Below are 19778 nucleotides of genomic sequence, written 5' to 3'. Positions count from 1 at the left end.
AACCCTAGGTCAGGACAACCTCTTTTGGAAAATTCAAGTGCACGGGTAAGTTTATAGCATCGTTTATATTCAGTCTACATATTTGGTTTGTATCCGTGTGGTTCCGGATGAGTTTCGGGTATCCGTTTGCATTCGAGATTTAGGGGCTACGTTCATGAGGTCGCGTTTGCATGGCCCTCCTCACATTAGCGAAGAAAAGTGGGCATTGGTTCAGCCTAGGCTTGAAGCCTCGCATTCGCGAGACCCCTCTCGCATTCGCGAAGTCCAAAATTCTTGGGCTGGGTCGCGTGTCATCGCGATAGCGAGGTGGCTCCGCGATCTTGATGAACAAAATCACTGAATAGTGATTTAATTCCGATTTTTTGTTGGGAGACTTCATTCTCAAATATTTTAAGTTCAACATTGTTCCTTGGGGTAAGATTATAACTCTCTTCTAGGCTTTATTACATGATTACATCTTCCAATTTCCTTTCTAATCCATGAACCCACATAGTAAAATAATAGTTTTCTATAAATTGGGATTTTAGCTAGGTAGTGCAATTGAAGGCCAATTTGTGGTTAGAATCTCGTGAAATTTAGGCTATGAACTATCTAGACTACGGTAACATGATTTTACACTCAATTTCTAGTTTTGCACTTGGGGCTCAGGGTTGGTTATTTTGGGTTTCATTTCAAGTATAGCAATATGAGTATTGTTGGGTTTCGTATGACCTCATAGGTTACTAATATAATCATGTTTAATTCTATTTCATGATAAATTACCTTTTTACCCTTTTTGACTTTTGGGGTTTGGATTTGGGTTTTTGGGTTGCCTTTTTGGACTCAAATCCTTTTATTGTTTATTGTGTATCCTTAGGTTCATGTTTTGACATAGAATTTATGCTTGTTAGACTTCGATCATTCAGAAGCTCTTCGGATGGGTAAAGCATTGGCTTGAGGGTTTGTGGTGCCCGCTCGACTTTGAGGTAGGCTACGATTTATATTGAGACTCCGATTAGAGGACATATATCCCGCCTTAGTGACTATGATGAGTACTTGGGTGGGTACTGCTGTATTTTTGTGGGTTGTTGTTGTACTTAGTGATTGAGACGGGGATTGCATATTAGGGCCTTCGAGCATGGTTGTGGTGCTAAACCACTAGTTTTGTATGGTTGTTGTTGATGTGGGCCATGAGAGCCATGATTGATAAATACTTGGAATTATTTGATATTGTTTACCTCATCAATCCATGTTTATATACGAAGTATTAAAGTGATCCATGTTGGTGTTTTGAGTAGAAGTATTTGAGATGTCCATGATATACTTATGCTGATCCATCTTTATTTATGTGACTTATGAAGCTTGATATTATTGCACGCATGCATTCATTCATACATACTGATGGATAAGAGATGAAAGAGGTAAGATTGAGGTTACATTGTTTATGATACTTGGGATCGGGTTGCCCGTTGGAACACATGTATATTTGGTATTGGGTTGCACACCGCAACATGGGATCGGGTTGCACACCACAACAGGGTATATGGACCTCGCGAGTCCCTCACAGGTCATGACTACGAGGCAAAGCCCGTAGCATGTATGTTACAAGTTTGACATTGGCCATTGCATTGCATTCATACCTTCATATACTCATCATTTTTTATTGTCTCATGTGCTATGAGGTTATATGTCTCATCGCGATGTTGTACTATTGGGCTTAGTTGTGAAGTTAATTGAATTGTTGTGATGAACTTTTAACTTCAATCTTTATATCCTGTATATGTATTTTTCCCTTCGTTGTCGGCCAATGATGCCTACGAGTACTAGTGTTGTACTTATGCTACACTTCTGATTTTTTTGGGTGCAGATACCGCTCTGTGTTCTAGTTCTGGGCCTCGCATTTGATCCCAAGGCAGTTGATTTGGAGTTTCAGGGTGAGCCGTCAGATCCTATCTGCAACCTTGAATCTCCCTCTATCTTATTTTTTTTCTTTACTTTCCTTCAAAACAGTTGTTATTTCTTTTCATTGTTCAGGACATGTACTATTATTATTATTTGTAAGATTGTTAAAGAATATTTTATTGTGCTTAACTTCAGCAATATTTTCCTTAAAACTGATTGATGAATTGGGGATAGTTCGCCTACCGTGGGAGGGATATTTTACGTGCCATCATGATCCGTGAATGGGTCATGACTGTTACACCCCGCGTTTTCAGAGCAGGAGTATGACATTTACCTCACCGTAGTAAGGGAGTGTCGGAGACGTCCCATAATGTTTTGAAAAGCACAAGCCATGGAAAGTACGTAACAACGAAGAAAGAGGGTGAATTACGATCTCGTAAGTCGTAATCGGGAAAGAGTATTTGAAACACGAGAACATGATCATTATTAGTATAATAAGTGGTAAATATCATGTATGGAGAGTTTCGGAATATTTCGAGATCGAGCAAATTGAAGAAAATAAGTTCGATGAAAATTTGAGAAATGCTGGAAAGATTTTTAGTCAAATTTGGAGCGGTATATCTCCATGTATATTTGGAGTTTTAAGGCGTTTCAAAAGCCTAAAATGAAGTTCATCGGGTCTAGTTTGTAATGCAACAAACCGCTCGTCGATAGGGCGTCAGAGTAAAGAATTATAGACGTTACAAACTGAACTGTCGCGCAGAAACAGAGCTGCTACAGCAATGCTACAGTACCGCTACAGTACTGCAGCAGTACTGTAGCTACAGTACGTAGGCCCACCCTCTATAAAAGGGCTAAAAACCCCCATTTTGATCACAAAAAAATGCTACAAAGTTCCAGAAAATTCAGCCATTAAAAGGCTCTTAATCTCACATAAAAGTGAAGATTTTGGTCGAAATTTCAAGCTACGAAGTACTAATCGAAGTCCGGGCAACGCATAGTCACAAATATGATTTCATTTTGGAGTTGGAGTTGCTTGGAAACAAGTAAATGTTGAAGATTTGGCTACCTTCATGAAAAACAAGGTATGAATTTGTTGAATCGCTTTCTCTATCAATATGAATTAAGAAATAATGGCAAGAACAAGGTGATAGTTTGTTGTATTGATGTTGTTAATTTGTGGGTTTAGATTTGAAGAGAAATTGGACGAAATATACATATATCTATCTTGTAGGATGTTGGGGATGTTATTATTGATGTTTTTAGTACTAATTTCAACTTCTTTACGGAAATAAAGTTATTAAATAGTTGTATCACAAGTGGGTTGGTTGAGAAATTTGGAAAATAGTGTGTGGGTTGTTTTATGGCATATGTTGGTGTTGGAAATGATATTACGACTATTGGTATTGTTGAAGAATAATGAGCAAGTTATATTTAGTGTTTTAGTTGTTGTGTTGTAGATTGCATATAGCAAGTAAAGACTTGATAAGTGTGGTAAAGTATTGGTAATTGGAAGATTATGTATATTGACGAATAATGTTCTTGCATGGATAGTATGTAATGATATTGGTATGATGTCGTTGGAATATATACTATAAGGTTGTTATCGTGTTCATTGGAGTCGGAAGGTTTTGAAGAAGGTAATAAATTGAAATCATGCATCTTGGATGAAATATGTGAATTGCTAGTGCGATTGTTGATTATGTTAATAGTTTGGCCGGGTTTGAATTCCCGGATTGTGTTGGTTGAGAATTTGGCTATGTTGAATGTTGAGGATGGTATATTCACAGAGGAAATGCTGCCGAAATTTCGGTAGCCAAGTGTTTCCTTAAGATTTCAACTCTAAGTATACTAATGAGAGTTTTGGTAAAAACGACCAATTTGCAGATTTTGACGAAATTGTGACGTGAATTTGGAATAGCAAAAGGAGCGGAAAGAGGTATGTAAGGCTTCACCCTTATTTCTATGGCATGTCTTAGTTGAAATAAGTTGGGTACGAGCCTCGGGGACAACTCGGTTCCCCGGAATCCGCACCTAAAGTTTTCCACTTTTTGTTCAATAGAATTGAACTAGAAAGTGTGCCAATTGTTGGAAAAACCTCCTACACCCTTAGAACTTGTATAAATGGGACCCGATTACCCTAAGACCCTCACAAGTAACGCTATGACACGTAACATACGTAAATCGTATATGCTACCTCATCCGGCCCGAGGTGGGCCCGCTACTCTCGGATTTTTCCTTACAGTCTTGCTTGACTTACTTGAAGTGAATCCAAAGGGAACCTTTGATCCCGATTTCAATACCAAATGATAAATACTATGACTCCTCTAACGAGGGCACTTCCATGACGATAATGATAACAATGATGTTAGATAAGAGAATATGCCTATGATACGTACTACCGGAACGACTCTATGACTAAGATGACTAAGCTAAGTATCTTATGTAAACATGAAAATGATAAACTAATTGTTGAATCTTATTTATATTTCCTAGCTATGACTTTATTTTCTAAATGATTTCAAAGTCTATGAACCATCATCTATGATGCCCCGATTTCATTCTACGTTTACTTTAATATTATTCCCCGTTGGTAGTCTCACCTTAAAATACTCGTTCCTTCAAGGTGAGACAAAGCGATCATGAGTATTCTATAATATAATTGGAGGTCACCGACCTTACATCACTCCGATGACTACATGATTCTTCTTTGGGCTTTCCTGCGTGCCTATGAGACATATGTATATAGGATACGTAAATGCATATAAGACATGTAAATGTATGTAAGATATGTGTATATATTTTTTTTAAAACATGCACATGACGTAAGAGCTAGAGTGCTATAGACGCTGATGTACCTACACGACACACGTATATGTATATGATAAAAGAGCTAGAGCGCTATAGACGCTGATATATGTACATGACATATGCATGTGTATACGGGGAAAATGGAGGTAAGGGCAGAGCGTTATGAACGCATATCCACCTGATCAGTTGGCATTACATGATATGATATCGTCCCGGACGCGGGATGCCTTGACACGGGATGTGTATATTTATGGTTAAATGGATCGGCTGCCGACACCTCGGCAATATGAGATGTCCTATTTTATATGTATATGTATATGAACAAGGAAAGATTCTTAAAGGAAAGCTAAGTACGCATAGCACCTGCCAAGGGTATATATATATATAGGTTGTGTTTCTATCCCAGGACATGTGTTGTAACTCTCTTATGTCTTTATACATGATTCATATTTTCTGTATATTACTATTCATGCCTTACATACTCGGTACACTATTCGTACTGACATCCCTTCTTGTGGACGCTGCGTTTCATGCCGCGCAGGTCAGTAGACAGGCGGATTTGATCCTTAGAAGCTCTACCAGCAGTGTTGACAGTGCTCCAGTTATTTCGGAGCCTCACTTCCTTGGTACTATTTTGTGTATATATATTCAGGCATGGCAGTACTCAGCCCTTTCTATGTATAAGTGTACTACGTCTAGAGGCTCGTAGACAGATATGTACAGTCAGTTAAGTATAGTTAGGTATATGGTGTTTTGGCATGCTAATGATGTATAAGTGATAACGAAGTTTATTAGTCTATGTTCAGAATGACGCCGCTAATGTTAATGTTAAAAAAAAAATGGCTCTGTTTACATGGCTTGCTAAGAGGTAAAGGTAAAACGATAGACAAAGGGTGCTCGGTACAAGTATCGGGTACTCGTCACGGCCCCTACACGGGTTGTGACAATGACAAGTTGGTACCAGAGCTCTAGACTCACCTGTTTCACGAGTACAAGAGCAATGTCTAGTAGAGTCTTGTGGATTAGTAAATAGACGTTCATACCAATCCTCGAGAGGCTATAGGACATTTAGGATACTTTCATTTTTTTTCACTCCTTTTGTGCTAGTTGATTCAAATTGGTATCTAGATGGTTAAAATTGGGACGGTACCTGTTGAGTAGCACTGGCTAGGGGTAGAGCACCAGTGGCTGGCTAGTCCCGTGGTAGATCCCTACCTCCTGAACCGAAGGTAGAGCATCATGAGAACATTTGAGGAGGAGCTGGGACTAGCCCAGGCCCCTCCGAAGATTATTACTACACCCGTGCTCCAAGATGCTATGGTGCTCATCCTAAGTTTACTTGAGGGCTTGACCTAGGCAGGCACATTTCAGGCTACACCGGATGGGTCATAAACTAGAGCTGGAGGACAGACTCCTGAGCAGTTTTAGACTCCTAGGCACAGCCAGCTGCTACTGTGGCTCCTCATATTGATGACATTCCAGCAGCTGATGTTTTTCCTCGACCAGTGCCTAGACCAGCTATGACTCGAGATGAGTAGAAGTTGTTCGATCATTTCATCAGGATGGTGCCTCCCTGTTTCTATGATACTCTCAACGAGGATGGGTATGAGTTCATCGTCAGCTGTCATGAGAGGATTCATAAGTTGGGGATAGTGGAGTCGCACGGGGCGGACTATATTTCTTTTTCAGTTGCTTGGGAACGCCAAGCTGTGGTGGAGGTCTTACAATAATTGCCGACCAGCCAAGTCACCTCCTTTTTCATGGACTCGGTTCTATCAGGTTTTTCTAGAGAAGTATGGTCCTCTTAGCTTGAGAGATAGGAGGAGGGACGAGTTTTCGAGCTTGGAGTAGAAAGGTTATCCGTTACGGAGTACGAGTCTTAATTTCAGGCCCTGGCCTGTTATACAGTATTGTTATTTCCCACTAAGGCTTAGAGGGTGAGGCTTTTTGTGAAAGGAATGACCCTTCCCCTTCGATTGGTGAATTTACAACTAGTTTCTTCTGGGGCTACGTTATAGATAGCGGTGGATCATGCTAAGGATGTTGAGTCAGTGCGAGGACAGGCACAAGAGAGTAGCGACGACAAGAGGGCTCACAAGTTTGGTAGTTTTAGTGGTTCTTCTTCTGGAGGTTGGAGGCATTATGATAGGGTCCCTCATCACCTTTCCAGTCGTCCCTTTAAGTCAGCACTATAAACCTCAGCAGGTGGTTCCTCCAGACATAGTGAGTTTAGTGCTGGGTATAATGGTTTCAGTTTGTGACAGATATCTCGGGGTTTTTATTCCCGATATTCAGACGGTGAAGGACACACTGGATATTCTATGACAGTTCAGCAGCGCATGGCTTCTAGGTCATATTTCGAGATAGGTCATAGTAGGAGGGATTGTCCTAGGAATAGGCAGGATGGGACCCAACAAGTTTCTCGAATTCTGGTACCTAGGCCTCTAGCACAGCCAGCTAGAGGACGAGGATTTTTTGTTAGAGGCGGTTCACAGGTTGGTAGAGGTAGAGCTCAGTCTGGTAGACGCAGTTGTCAGTCAGTGAGGGTAGAGCTCAGACAGGTCGTGGTGGTCATGGTGGCACAAAGTTCGAGAGTGGATATGCCCATTTCTATGATTTTTCGGGTATACTAGAGGATGAGGCTTCTGATTCTATTATCACAGATATTATTTCGATTTGTCACCTGTCGGTTTTTGTCTTATTTGATCTGGGTTCCACTTTCTCTTATATGTCCACTCATTTCTCTACGGGCCTGGATGTGCTTTGTGATTTGCATGATCTACCCATTGGTGTATGTACCCCTGTTAATGATTCTGTGATAGTAGATTAGGTCTATAGGCCTTGCGTGGTTACCTTTATGGGGTACGACACTTGGGTGGATTTAGTTTTTCCCGGTATGGTAGATTTTGACATCATTCGAGGTATGGACTGGTTATCTCTTTATCACGTGATTTTGGACTATCATGCCAAGACAGACATATTGGCCATGTCGGGTATTCTAAGGTTACAGTGAAAAGGTACTCCAAGCCCTGCACCAAAGAAGATTATATCATCCCTTTAGGCAAAGAAGTTGGTGGACAAGGGGTGTTTATCATACTTAGCTTATATCTGAGATACTAGCATAGATACTCCTTCCCTTGAGTCAGTACCAGTATTTAGTGAGTTTTCAGAGTTTTTTTCCACAGATTTGTGGGCTATGCCGCTTGATCAAGATATTTACTTTTATATTGATTTGGAACCAAGCCCTCGGGCTATTTCTGTTCTGCCCTGTTGTATGGCTCCGATATAGATGAAAGCGTTATAGGTACATGAGAAGAACTATCCCACTATTGACTTGGAGTTGGCGGAGGTAGTTTTCGTTTTGAAGATTTTGAGACATAACCTATATGGAGTTCATTGTGAGGTGTTCACGGATCATTGTAGTCTTCAACATGTGTTTAGTCAGCGAGATCTAAATTTGAGGTAGCATAGGTGGATGGAGTTTCTTAAAGACTATGACATTACAATTCTTTATCATCCAAGTAGCACTAATGTGGTAGGGGATGCATTAAGCAGGAAGGCGGTCACTATGGGTAGCTTGGCGCCTTTGATACTTAAGGAGCATCCCTTGGTGATAGAGGTTCAGTCTTTAGCTAGTAGTATGGTGAGGCTTTATATTTCGGAACCGGACAAGGTTCTGGCTTGTGTAGAGGCGAGGTCGTCACTTTTTGAGCGGATTAAGACTTAACAGTTTAAGGATGTGAACTTGTGTAAGATTCAGGATAAGGTGATCCGAGGAGAGGCAAAGGAAGCGATTCTTGATGGTGAAGGGCTTTTGAGGATAAAAGGACGTGTTTGTGTTCCTCGTGTGGGTGGTTTAATTAGGTTGATTATGGAGGAGGCTCGTAGTTCTTGATATTCCATTCATCCAGGCGCTACAAAGATGTACCGTGACATGAAGCAGCACTATTGGTGGGGTAGGATGAAGAGGGATATAGTAGAGTTTGTATCTCAGTGTTTGAATTGCAAGCAGGTTAAGTATGAACATCAAAAACCGGGTGGTATGACTCAAAGGATGGCTATTTCAGAGTGGAAGTCGGAGAGTATAGCTATGGACGTCGTGGTAGGACTACCGTAGATTTTGGGCAAGTTTGATGCTATTTGAGTTATCGTGGATAGGTGGACCAAGTCCATGCTTTTCATTCCGGTTCAGACTACCTATAATTCATATAAGTTGGCGAGGATCTACATTATGGAGATTGTTCGATTGCATGGAGTGTCCATATCTATCATTTCAGACCAAGGCACTCAATTCACTTCTCATTTCTGGAGGACTTTGCAAAAAGAGATGGGAACTCATTTGGATCTCAATACCGCATTTTACCCGCAGACGGATTGTCAGTCTGGGAGGACTATGCAGGTGTTTGAGGATATGTTGCGGGCTTACGTGATTGATTTTGGTGGTCATTGGGACAATTTTTGCCATTGGCGAAGTTTCCTTAAAACACCTGTTATTACTCGAGTATTGATATGAAACCATTTTAGGCCTTGTATAGTAGGAGTTGTCGCTCTCCAATTGGTTGGTTCGATGCATTTGAGGGCAGCCCTTGGGATACTTATTTGTTGAGGGATTCTGTTACGCTTTTCGTTTTCGTCATAAGAAAGTGCTTGGCTTCCTAGTGATTTATACCCCTTATATGGAGATTTGTACCCAGGTTTTTGAGACATTAAGTGTCTTACCTCATGTATACCGAAGTACAAGTATATGTTCCATGTAATACGATAGGTTTAGAAGTGAAATGAATCGAATTGACGCAAGTTGGAACGACTCACGGAATCTGCAGAGACCAGTCCACTTTGATGAGCAAAGGGATGGGCCGTCGACATGTCGACGAGGCGTCGTTCCTTGCAGTCGACATGCCGCAGCCTCTGAATTTTCAGGCAGCAGAACGACAAAGCAAGTTGACGGTCGTTGACCCTCTCGTCAACCCGCATCGCAAGAACCTTTTTGTTCAACTTATATATATATATATATACATATATATCCCTCAAATTTTATTTCCTCATTTTTCGTTCACGTTTTATTTCCTTATTTTTCATTCCCCAACCATAGAAAACCCTAGCATATTTCCCCTCAACATTGTCCATTAAATTAGAGAAGTTTTAGCAAGATCCGAGCCCCGTGAACCCGAGCCAGTGAAAGCAAAGGTGTTCCTAGGGTTCCATTGAAGTTGTTGAGCTTAAGAGTTGGAGTTAAAGTTTCATTTTTGGAGTTGTAGTCCCTCCAAGGTATGTATATGATTCTTACCCTTGTTTTTGAGTTAACTATCAAGAGTTTTAGTGGTTTAAGGTGAAGGGGATGGTGTTGTGGTGGCAGAACCTTGTTTGTTGATATGGTTTCCTTGTGGGCTGGTTTTGATTAGATTTTTGGAGAGATTCTTACTTGTTTATGTTGCCATATGATGTTGTTGTTGATTGTTGATGTTTGGGTTGAATTGGAAATTGAGGGATTGTTAAGTTCCTTTCGTACTTGAATTGGATAGTAAGTGATGTAAATGGTCTAATCGTGGTCTATGTATCATGATTGTAGACTTACGAGTTCGAGAAGCAGACTTTGGACGATTAGATACGCTCCAAGGTATGTTAAGGCTGTCCCTTCTATTCTTTTGGCATGATCCTTATCGTATGAACAAAAGAAGCAAGCGAGCGAGTTCCAAAGACTCTACTCTTAGATGGTATAGGATTTATTGCATCCTTGACTACATATGTTTCATATCTACAGTATCCAAAGTATCCTTTCATGAGTCCTTCATGCATATATATATATATATATATATATATATATATATAGCTATTTTCTCACACCGCGCCGCGCTATAGTCCGCCGGGCAGCCAGGTAGATGTGCACAAGCAGATTATGAGATTACCCCGGACGCGGGATGACGTGATATATAGATCGGGCTGTACGTTCCACAACACTAACATTATAAATCGGGTTGTACGTTCCTCAGCACTAACAGTTATATTATATGTGTATATGATTTTAAAGAGAGCATGCATATCATATGCCGCAGAGGCACTTTCAAACATTGAGATTAGCTTTTCTGTTCAGATATCTTTCATGATTCCGATGTACTTGTTGTTTTTAAGCCTTACATACTCGGTACATTATCCGTACTGACTCCCCTATTGCTCGGGGGGCTGCATTCATCCCGGCAGGTTCAGGTAGACAGACTGGCGGTTCAGCTCAGTAGGACTTCCACTTAGCGGTAGTCAGTGCGCTCCACTTGGTCCGGAGCTGCAGTCCATTTTTGGTATGCTATTTTTGACATGTATTAGGTACGATGGGTCCCTGTCCCATCCTTTCTACAACGTTGTACTCCATTAGAGGTCTGTAGACAGTTGTATGTAGTTGGCATGTGATGTAGCCTTGTCGGCTCCTATTCTTTTGTGTACAACATATGTAGCGACCTAGTCGGCTTGCAATGTTCTTTGTAGTATCTATATACACAGGCGGTTGTGACTTCTTGATGAATATTTCATGGTGTTGTGCTTGTAAAAGTCCGTATAGCTTAGTTATAAGTCATGTATAGGCTACCCTGTTATTCAGTGATATTCAGATGTGAGTATAAGGGTGTCTGGTCAGTAAGGTCAAGCACTCGTCACGACTCATTGGTTTGGGTCGTGCCATATTCCTTGGATAAGGTGAAGTTGATTCAAGAAAATCTTCTTGCGGCTCAGCGTAAGCAAAAAGAATATGCAGATCGGAATGTTCACGATATGGAGTTCATGGTTGGTGATCAGGTTCTATTGAAGGTTTTTCCCATGAAGGGTGTGATGAGATATGGGAAGAAAGGTATGTTAAGTCCAAGGTTCGTTGGTCCTTCCAAGATTCTTCGGCGTGTTGGTGAGGTAGCCTTTAAGTTGGCATTGCCACCAAGTTTAGCAGGTGTTCACCCTTTGTTCCACGTTTCCATGCTGAAGAGATACCATTCCAATGGTTCATATATATTTCATTGGGACTCAGCATTATTTGATCAGAATCTGTCCTTTTAGGAAGAGCCAGTGGCAATATTGGATAGGCAAGTTTGGAAGTTGAGATCAAATAAGACAATTTCAGTAAAGGTACACTGGAAGCAGTGCCCCGTTGAGGAGGCTACATGGGAGACTGAGGCGGATATGCGGAGTAGATACCCCCAACTCTTTATAGATTAAGGTACCTTTCCCTTAGTTTCCTTTTCATTCGATGACGAACGTTTGTTTAATGGGTACTTGATGCAACGACCCGTTTGGTCGTTTTAGGCTTCTTAAACCATTTTACCTAAAATACCCTTCTCGTAGTCTCTATTCTGTATTTATTACTTGTGGGGATGGGTCAAGCGTTTCTCGAGGCAATCGAGCAGGTTTTTGTCAGTTTTGAGAATTTTAGAGATTTCTAAGTTGAAAAAGTGAAAAGAGTTGACCAAAGTCAACATTGGGAGTATTCTTGTCATTTTTTGTAGTTTTATCCATTCCATTAGGTCCGGAACATCATTTGTGACTTAGTTGAACTTTTAGAAGAATTATCATTTGATTTATTTTTTCATTTCAACTTTAGGTTGATTACTCCTGCAGCCCCATAGAAATGCAACAACATATTCAATCATGTGTCATCGTAAACAATGTAACAAAAATTTGACATCACGAGTATCACGATTAGCAGTTCAAAGTCCGTAAAGATAATTTTAACTTTGTCGATTGTTGGTCCGTAGGAAAAGGTTTCTTGTTTTTTTTTGGATGACACGACCCAAACTGGAGGGCCATGACGGGCACCTGGGCCCTACATGCCAAGCACCGCTAAACATACTTTACTACCATGATCATAAACAAGAGAAGACCTCGGGGTCACCAGATGAAAATCTGCTAAATCATATAAGAAATATGATGAATAGGGAATAGGCCCAAGAAAACATACTATATGGCTATACTGAACAAAGATGTACAAACCAAATATCCCGTCATGAAAAACTGTACATCAAAATACAGACCGAAGCGGCCACACTAAGTCTAACCATACCATGACTGTCTAAAAGCCTCCACTGGAGTATCTAACATAAATAGGTCGGGACAGGGCCCCAATATACCGATATGTACACAAAAGAATAACCTATCAAAAGCACAACAGTAACTTCGGAACAAAAGGAGTGCTCCAATGTCCGCTGGACGGCAACCTACGGGGGACGGATCACCAAATTGTCTATCTGCACCTGCGAGCATGAACCGCAGTGCCCCCAAAAAGGGAAGTCAGTACGGAAAGAGTACTGATTATGTAAGGCTTGAAAGTAACATGAAACAAACATAAGAAATAATAAGATGAAATAAATGCAACCTGTATGTTTGATCTATCTCTGTGGGCCAATGATGTATATATATATATATATATATATACATGCGTATATAATGCCTATCAAGCATCTGTGGGCATCCCATCATATCATATCGGCCTCTGTGGGCATCATCAGCATCATCATCATCGTAATTATCATGTGATCAGCGGATCAGGTGTTTTCACCTTCCCCATAACCCATACATTTGTGTGTGTATGCGTATATATATATATATATATATATATATATATCATGCCTGAGGGTTCACGGGTCGGTACAAGCATATATATAAATGAAATGCAACTCATGACTATAATAAGAGTACATCCTAAATTTGTCGGTGTGATGTAAGGTCGTTATGATTCTGAACGTCATTATATGCTAGCATTTCCATCAACAAAGGACTCTGTGGATGTTGCACCTCTCATTTTCATACGTCGCGTTTCGCCGAATGCTAATTGTCCTAGCCTTGGGAAATAGGATAAATTTTTCGAGGTCATGGGGATAGATATGTCCATCTTGAGTATATGATGGAGTAAAACCATGTTTAGTAAGCCTCGGGAAGGTTTAAGACTTGTCGGATCATCGGAGTTAAGTTTTGGTGGAAGTTTCGTAAAATGTCACATTCTGGCGCACTTTGTGGCACAACCTGCGAGCAGCAAAGTGCGTTTTGAGGCCACGCAGTTGCGCAGCAAAGTGTGCCAGTGAAATTTTGTGATTCTGCAAGGTCTGCGCCACAACATGCATTTAGCAAAGCACGCTTTGCGTCTAGCAAAGCTTGCCGCATGTTGTGTCGGTCCAGAATTTTCTGGACCAATATATATAGATCAAACTCGACCCAAAAATCATATTTTCACCATTTTTGATCAAGAAACCTCTAGAATATTCTCTACATTATTCATCCACAAGAAACCAAGGGAAATCCATGATCAACTACACCAAAACCACGAAATCAAGTGTATGAAACCTAAAAAAAGTTCATCTACACCAAGAAATCTCAAAGGAAGTAGACTAGGGTTTTTGTACAAGAAGAGAAATTCTCACTCAAGGTTTATTCATCCATTATCTAAGGTGAGTTTTATGATTATTCATGGTTGTTTAAGGTGTTGAAAGTTAAAAACACATGGATTGTAGAAAAATATAGGAAATTGGTCATGAATGTGTGAATAGTGACATTGTTGGGTAAAGGTTTGGATTGAATTACGAATATTGCTATGTTGTGATCGTGAATACGTTATAAATGACATTTAGACCATGGAATAAGTATTATATATGCGAAAACGCGATAATGAGCTATAACCATAATTGCGGAGAAATTGGAGAGAAATGGTGAATTGTGGTAAATGTAGATAAATGATGATTGTTGGTAGCAATATTGTGAATGTTGATATGAATGTTTGGGAGCTGATATTGTCACACCCCAATCCTGATAGGGCATGATAGGCACCTGACCCCTTACTCAGAGCCGAGCGAACCCGCTGGTTCTCGTTAAGTTCGTAATCTCACTGGACTCTTAAATCACGAGATGAAATGCATAATGAAAGCTTTTCAAAAACATTCTTTTCGTCGTTCTCAAATCAAGTAAAATCTGTAATCATATGAAATTTGTAACATAATGCATCATGATACATCGGCTTGCAGAGCCGCCTACAAGACTGACACGCTATATACGTGACTATGTCTGCAAAGTATCTAACATCAAGCAAGATATCATAACATAGATACTCTGACTCGGCAACACTCCGGAAGGAAATGGAGCTCGCCAATCCAGCTGGAACATCTTCTAGCAATACTAGTGTACTGAGTATGTAAGGCGGAAAGTGTAACACAATATCATATATTAAAGGTGAGAAGAATAAGAATCAACCTGGTATTTTTGAACTACCGATGGAAATCTAGTATCTGTATACATACATCTTCATCTTCTTGCGATCTTTACTAGGTCTGTATACCCTACCGTAGTCCTGGTTACGTTATTATCAAATGTTATCTGAACATGTGTTGCGGCATACAACCCGATCCGTATATGATACATGTCTCTCTCTTTACTTTCGCATGCTTAACCATATCTATGTGCGGTACTGTGCCTTTATCTTACTAATCATCCTATACTAACTGCCCAACTGATCAGTGGTAACTGCCCGACCGGCTGCAGCCCGGTGGTAATCGCCCGTCCGATTATCACCCGATGGTAGAGCGCAACTGCCCGACTGATCAGCGGTAACTGCCCGACCGGCCGTAGCACGGTGGTAACTGCCCGACTGGCTGCAGTCCAGTGGTAAATATATACATCTGCGCAACCGGCCATAGCACGGTGGTAATAACTGCCCAACCAGCCGTAGCACGATGGTAAACACATATCTGCCCAACTGATCGTAGACCAGTGGTAAATACATACCTGCCCGATCGGACTTAGCCCGGTGGTATCATCTACCCGACTGGTCGTAGACCAGTGGTAATTATAATCAACATCATAACTAAGCTTCTACAAGTAATCTCTATGCACTTCTCCTGGTCTTCGCTTAACCCATAGTGTCTACATAATCATATAAGCCTCATAAGCACATCTCTGGCCATTAGTACTTCTTCCCACTTGACTAGGCTACAACCAAATACTAAGATACAACATGAGCCTCTCTTCGAACATTTAAATACCTCATCAGGGATCCTCTACTAGCACTCTATTCATGTCCTATAAACATCCCTTAAGAACCTATTTCTAAACTCATTGGATTATTATTATGGAACCGTCATCATGAACACGTCTCACCTTGAAGGAACAATATCATAAGATGAGATCAACATCAATGAATAACAACTATAGCCATGAAACAAGCTCAAGGATATCACAAGAACATCGGGAACTGTAAGCTTTGGTACTTTTAGAAACGAGTTTATTGAAGATGTCATATATAGGTTCACAGCAAATTGATCATGCCTTTAGAAAGAAAGGATTTAGCCTTAACATACCTGGAACCTTGCTCCATGACCTTCCCACTTATCTCCTGACTTGTAATCTACATATAAAATCGTTCATACTATTATTAGGCTCACCATCATACACTTGTCTTAGTCCTTCAAATAAATCTTTCCAGAATCTGCCGAAATTTCGGCAGCATCTCCTCTGTTTGTGTGCCTAGCCCAAAATTACAATTCAGCAACCAATCAACAACAACAACAATACCAACATCAACAACACTATTATCCATACCAATATATTCCATAAACATCCCACACGATGTTTTTCAACATACAACAACAATATACACTTCCTTTCATCCCAATCAAAGAGTATAATCTCATCAACACACCAACAACATTAAATACCATCTCTATACATATAAACCAGCCCAACCACACGGCCACATCATGTTCAAAACAGCCCATCAACACAACAACTTCAACACAACACTTTATGACCTTTCCTCCATAACTATTTTCACTTTTCAGGCTTGCTAAACCTTCAAATAACCTCAACATAAGAGATAGGATGAATAACATACCTTATACTTGAAGAAACTCAGCCACATCAACTTTATCCAACACCAACCTTAAGTAGAAGCAAGAACAATCACCTTTCGTGGACTAGTTTGGTGTAATCTTGTTAAATTCTTGATTTATTGGACTATAATGTTTGGGGGAGGTGTGGAGAAATTTCTAGGAGTGTTATTTTCTGGAAAAAAACGGAGTTGATGGGTTATTTATACCCCTCCTAGGTCGGTTCCACCGACTTCCTCAAGTGGGGCTCCCGGAGCCATTTGGCAGCTTGGAGTCGTGATCTTAAAATGGCCATACCTTTTGATTACGATATTGTGTTAGGGCCCACGACCTACGGTTGGAAAGATTTTTCAATTATCTACAACTTTCATTCTTGGGGTTTGTCCAAATTCCAAACTTATAGTAGCGTTTTGGCCCCTCCAAGTCAGGTCATCCGAAAACGTATCTTTAAATCATCCTTTTGGAGGGCATATGCCCATATTTGGCTTAAGGGTCCTTCTTAAGATTTGCTCAAATTTCCATGTACTACTCATATCAGTTTTCATATGTCCTTTACAAAATCCCGACATGTGGGCCCCACCTTAACTTATGGTTACGAGGGCTATCATCGAGTAATGTGTTAACTGATTTACTCCATACAATCTCCAAATGTCATATATATATATTCTTGTGCTCAGATAATATAATCTTTATCCCTAATCCTTGTATAAATCTGCTCTTCCTTGAGCTCATACTAAGACGTGCACAGTCTTGATAACGCGAAATTTTCCAGGGTGTAACATCCTTCCCCTCTTAGAAACATTCGTCCTCGAATGTTTAAACTAGTCTCGTACTCTGTCCATGATCCCATCCTTTGTTACATCCTTTTATCAAATCATTTTTCCCGTTACCCTATCGCATTTAATCGTACCATAACCATAACAGGTCTCCATTGGTTATTTACCCACTCTTTGCTACGCTTACTTTTATCCTTCTCGTAATCTTTTCATCCATTCCCCGACTTTAACCTATTTAAAACCGCTCATACCCTTCATAGCCTTCTACTAGTGGACAACTCCCTTGCTTGTCTATGGCACCTTCCTTGAATCTCCAACCGTGAGGTTCACACACTTTTAATTTCCCCTAAGATGTTGTAGTTCCTCATCCTTATCTTATGTCTAAACCTGCAGGACTTCTTAACATACTTCCCAGGGGGGTCACCCATCCTAGTACTACTCTCGCCCAAGCACACCTAACTTTGGAGTTCTGATGGGATCCGGTGCGTTAGTGCTGGTATGATCGCATCCATCCTACTGCATAGCCTTTATCACGTGACCTAAAATAAGGTGAGGTTCTAACGGATCCCAAGAAAAATTCTGGTCACGCATCTCCCTCCAAATTGGAAAAGTTCCTCAAGTTACTGACCACGCAAATGTTTTTTTAGTCTTTGGAACTCCCTTTTACTTCTCGGTTTTACCAATGTCGATTGTCATAATTTCTCTAATACCTTAGTCCGTCCTTGTGCTCGCACTTAAGCTTACTTGCTTCCCCCCTTGAAGGTTCTACCTTATGGTATTACTATCTCCAGAGTATTCCATTCAAATCCGTAGTCGTAGTCATTTCGTCATGATCCTTAACATCCTTCCCTTTTCATTCTTCATCTTCACGCCTCAATCATACATACAATATTTCTTACCTTACCTAACATACATCCTTCATGCCATTGCTTACCTTTGTACTGATTCATTCAATTGTCCAGTCCACAAACTTATAACTGAACTTATCACCAAGAGAGATATTTTATCAGTTCCTCTACTTGTACTTACACTGACTGACCTCTATGTCAACCGATCCATTATCATATATATATATATTCTGATAACGTGGCCTCAACGAAGTGACTTACGTCTGTGACTTCCCATATCATCACTCACTTTCTCCCGTCGATGCTGTGCTTCTGCTGAGATCAAAGGTAAGTATAAGGAATCTCATTTCCTATGATTTGACTCTATCACACGATCTTAGATGTGAAAGAAGAGTAACCACCCTAGATGCCCCGTAGCTTCTTGTTTATAAATTTGGCGCGCTTCACACCTTAAACAGGACTCTACTGGACACGACTTTGCAGACAACCCGCAGGACGAACTGCTCTGATACCAACTTGTCATACCCCAATCCTAATAGGGCATGATGGGCACCCGACCCCTTACTTAGAGCTGAGCGAACCCGCTGGTTCTCGTTATGTTCGTAATCTCATTGGACTCTTAAATCACGAGATGAAATGCATAACGAAAGCTTTTCAAAAACATTCTTTTCGTCGTTCTCAAATCAAGTAAAATCTGTAATCATATGAATTTTGTAACATAATGCATGATGATACATCGGCTTGCAGAGCCGCCTACAAGACTGACACGCTATATACGTGAATCTGTTTGCAAAGTCTCTAACATCAATCAAGATACCATAACATAGATACTCTGACTCGGCAACACTCTGGAAGGAAATGGAGCTCGCCAATCCAGCTGGAACATCTTCTAGCAATATCCTCCACTCATCTGTATACACCTGCGTGGCATGAAACGCAGCGTCCACAAGAAGGGACGTCAGTACTAATAGTGTACTGAGTATGTAAGGCGGAAAGTGCAACACAATAGCCATATATTAAAGGTGAGAAGAATAAGAATCAACCTCGTATTTCTGAACTACCGATGTAAATCTAGCATATGTATACATACCTCTTCATCTTCTTGCGATCTTTATTAGGTCTGTATACCCTACCCTAGTCCTGGTTACCTTATCATCAAATGTTATCTGAACATGTGTTGCGGCGTGCAACCCGATCCGTATATGATACATGTCTCTCTCTTTACTTTCGCATGCTTAACCATATCTATGTGCGGTACAGTGCCTTTATCTTACTAATCATCCTATACCAACTGCCTAACTGATCATTGGTAACTGCCCGACTGGTTGCAGCCCTTTGGTAATCGCCCGTCTGATTATCGCCCGACGGTAGAGCGCAACTGCCCGACTGATCAGCGGTAACTGCCCGACCGGCCGTAGCACGGTGGTAACTGCCCGACTGGCTGCAGTCCAGTGGTAAATATATACATCTGCGCAACTGGCCGTAGCCCGGTGGTAATAACTGCCCAACCAGCCGTAGCACGGTGGCAAACACATATCTGCCCAACTGATTGTAGACCAGTGGTAAATACATACCTGCCCGACCGGACTTAGCCCGGTGGTATCATCCCCCTGACTGGT

The 19778-nt window shown here is 40.8% G+C and overlaps 1 pseudogene; it reads right to left on the bottom strand.

Annotated features, from left to right (window-relative positions):
• Window positions 1-17703: 17703 nt before the first annotated feature.
• On the bottom strand, window positions 17704-17821 carry LOC132620967 (5S ribosomal RNA; annotated as a pseudogene).
• Window positions 17822-19778: the final 1957 nt, after the last annotated feature.

Source organism: Lycium barbarum, chromosome 11 (genome assembly GCF_019175385.1).
Source record: "Lycium barbarum isolate Lr01 chromosome 11, ASM1917538v2, whole genome shotgun sequence".
Lineage (NCBI taxonomy): Eukaryota > Viridiplantae > Streptophyta > Magnoliopsida > Solanales > Solanaceae > Lycium > Lycium barbarum.
This window is presented reverse-complemented; position numbering and strand designations above follow the sequence as displayed.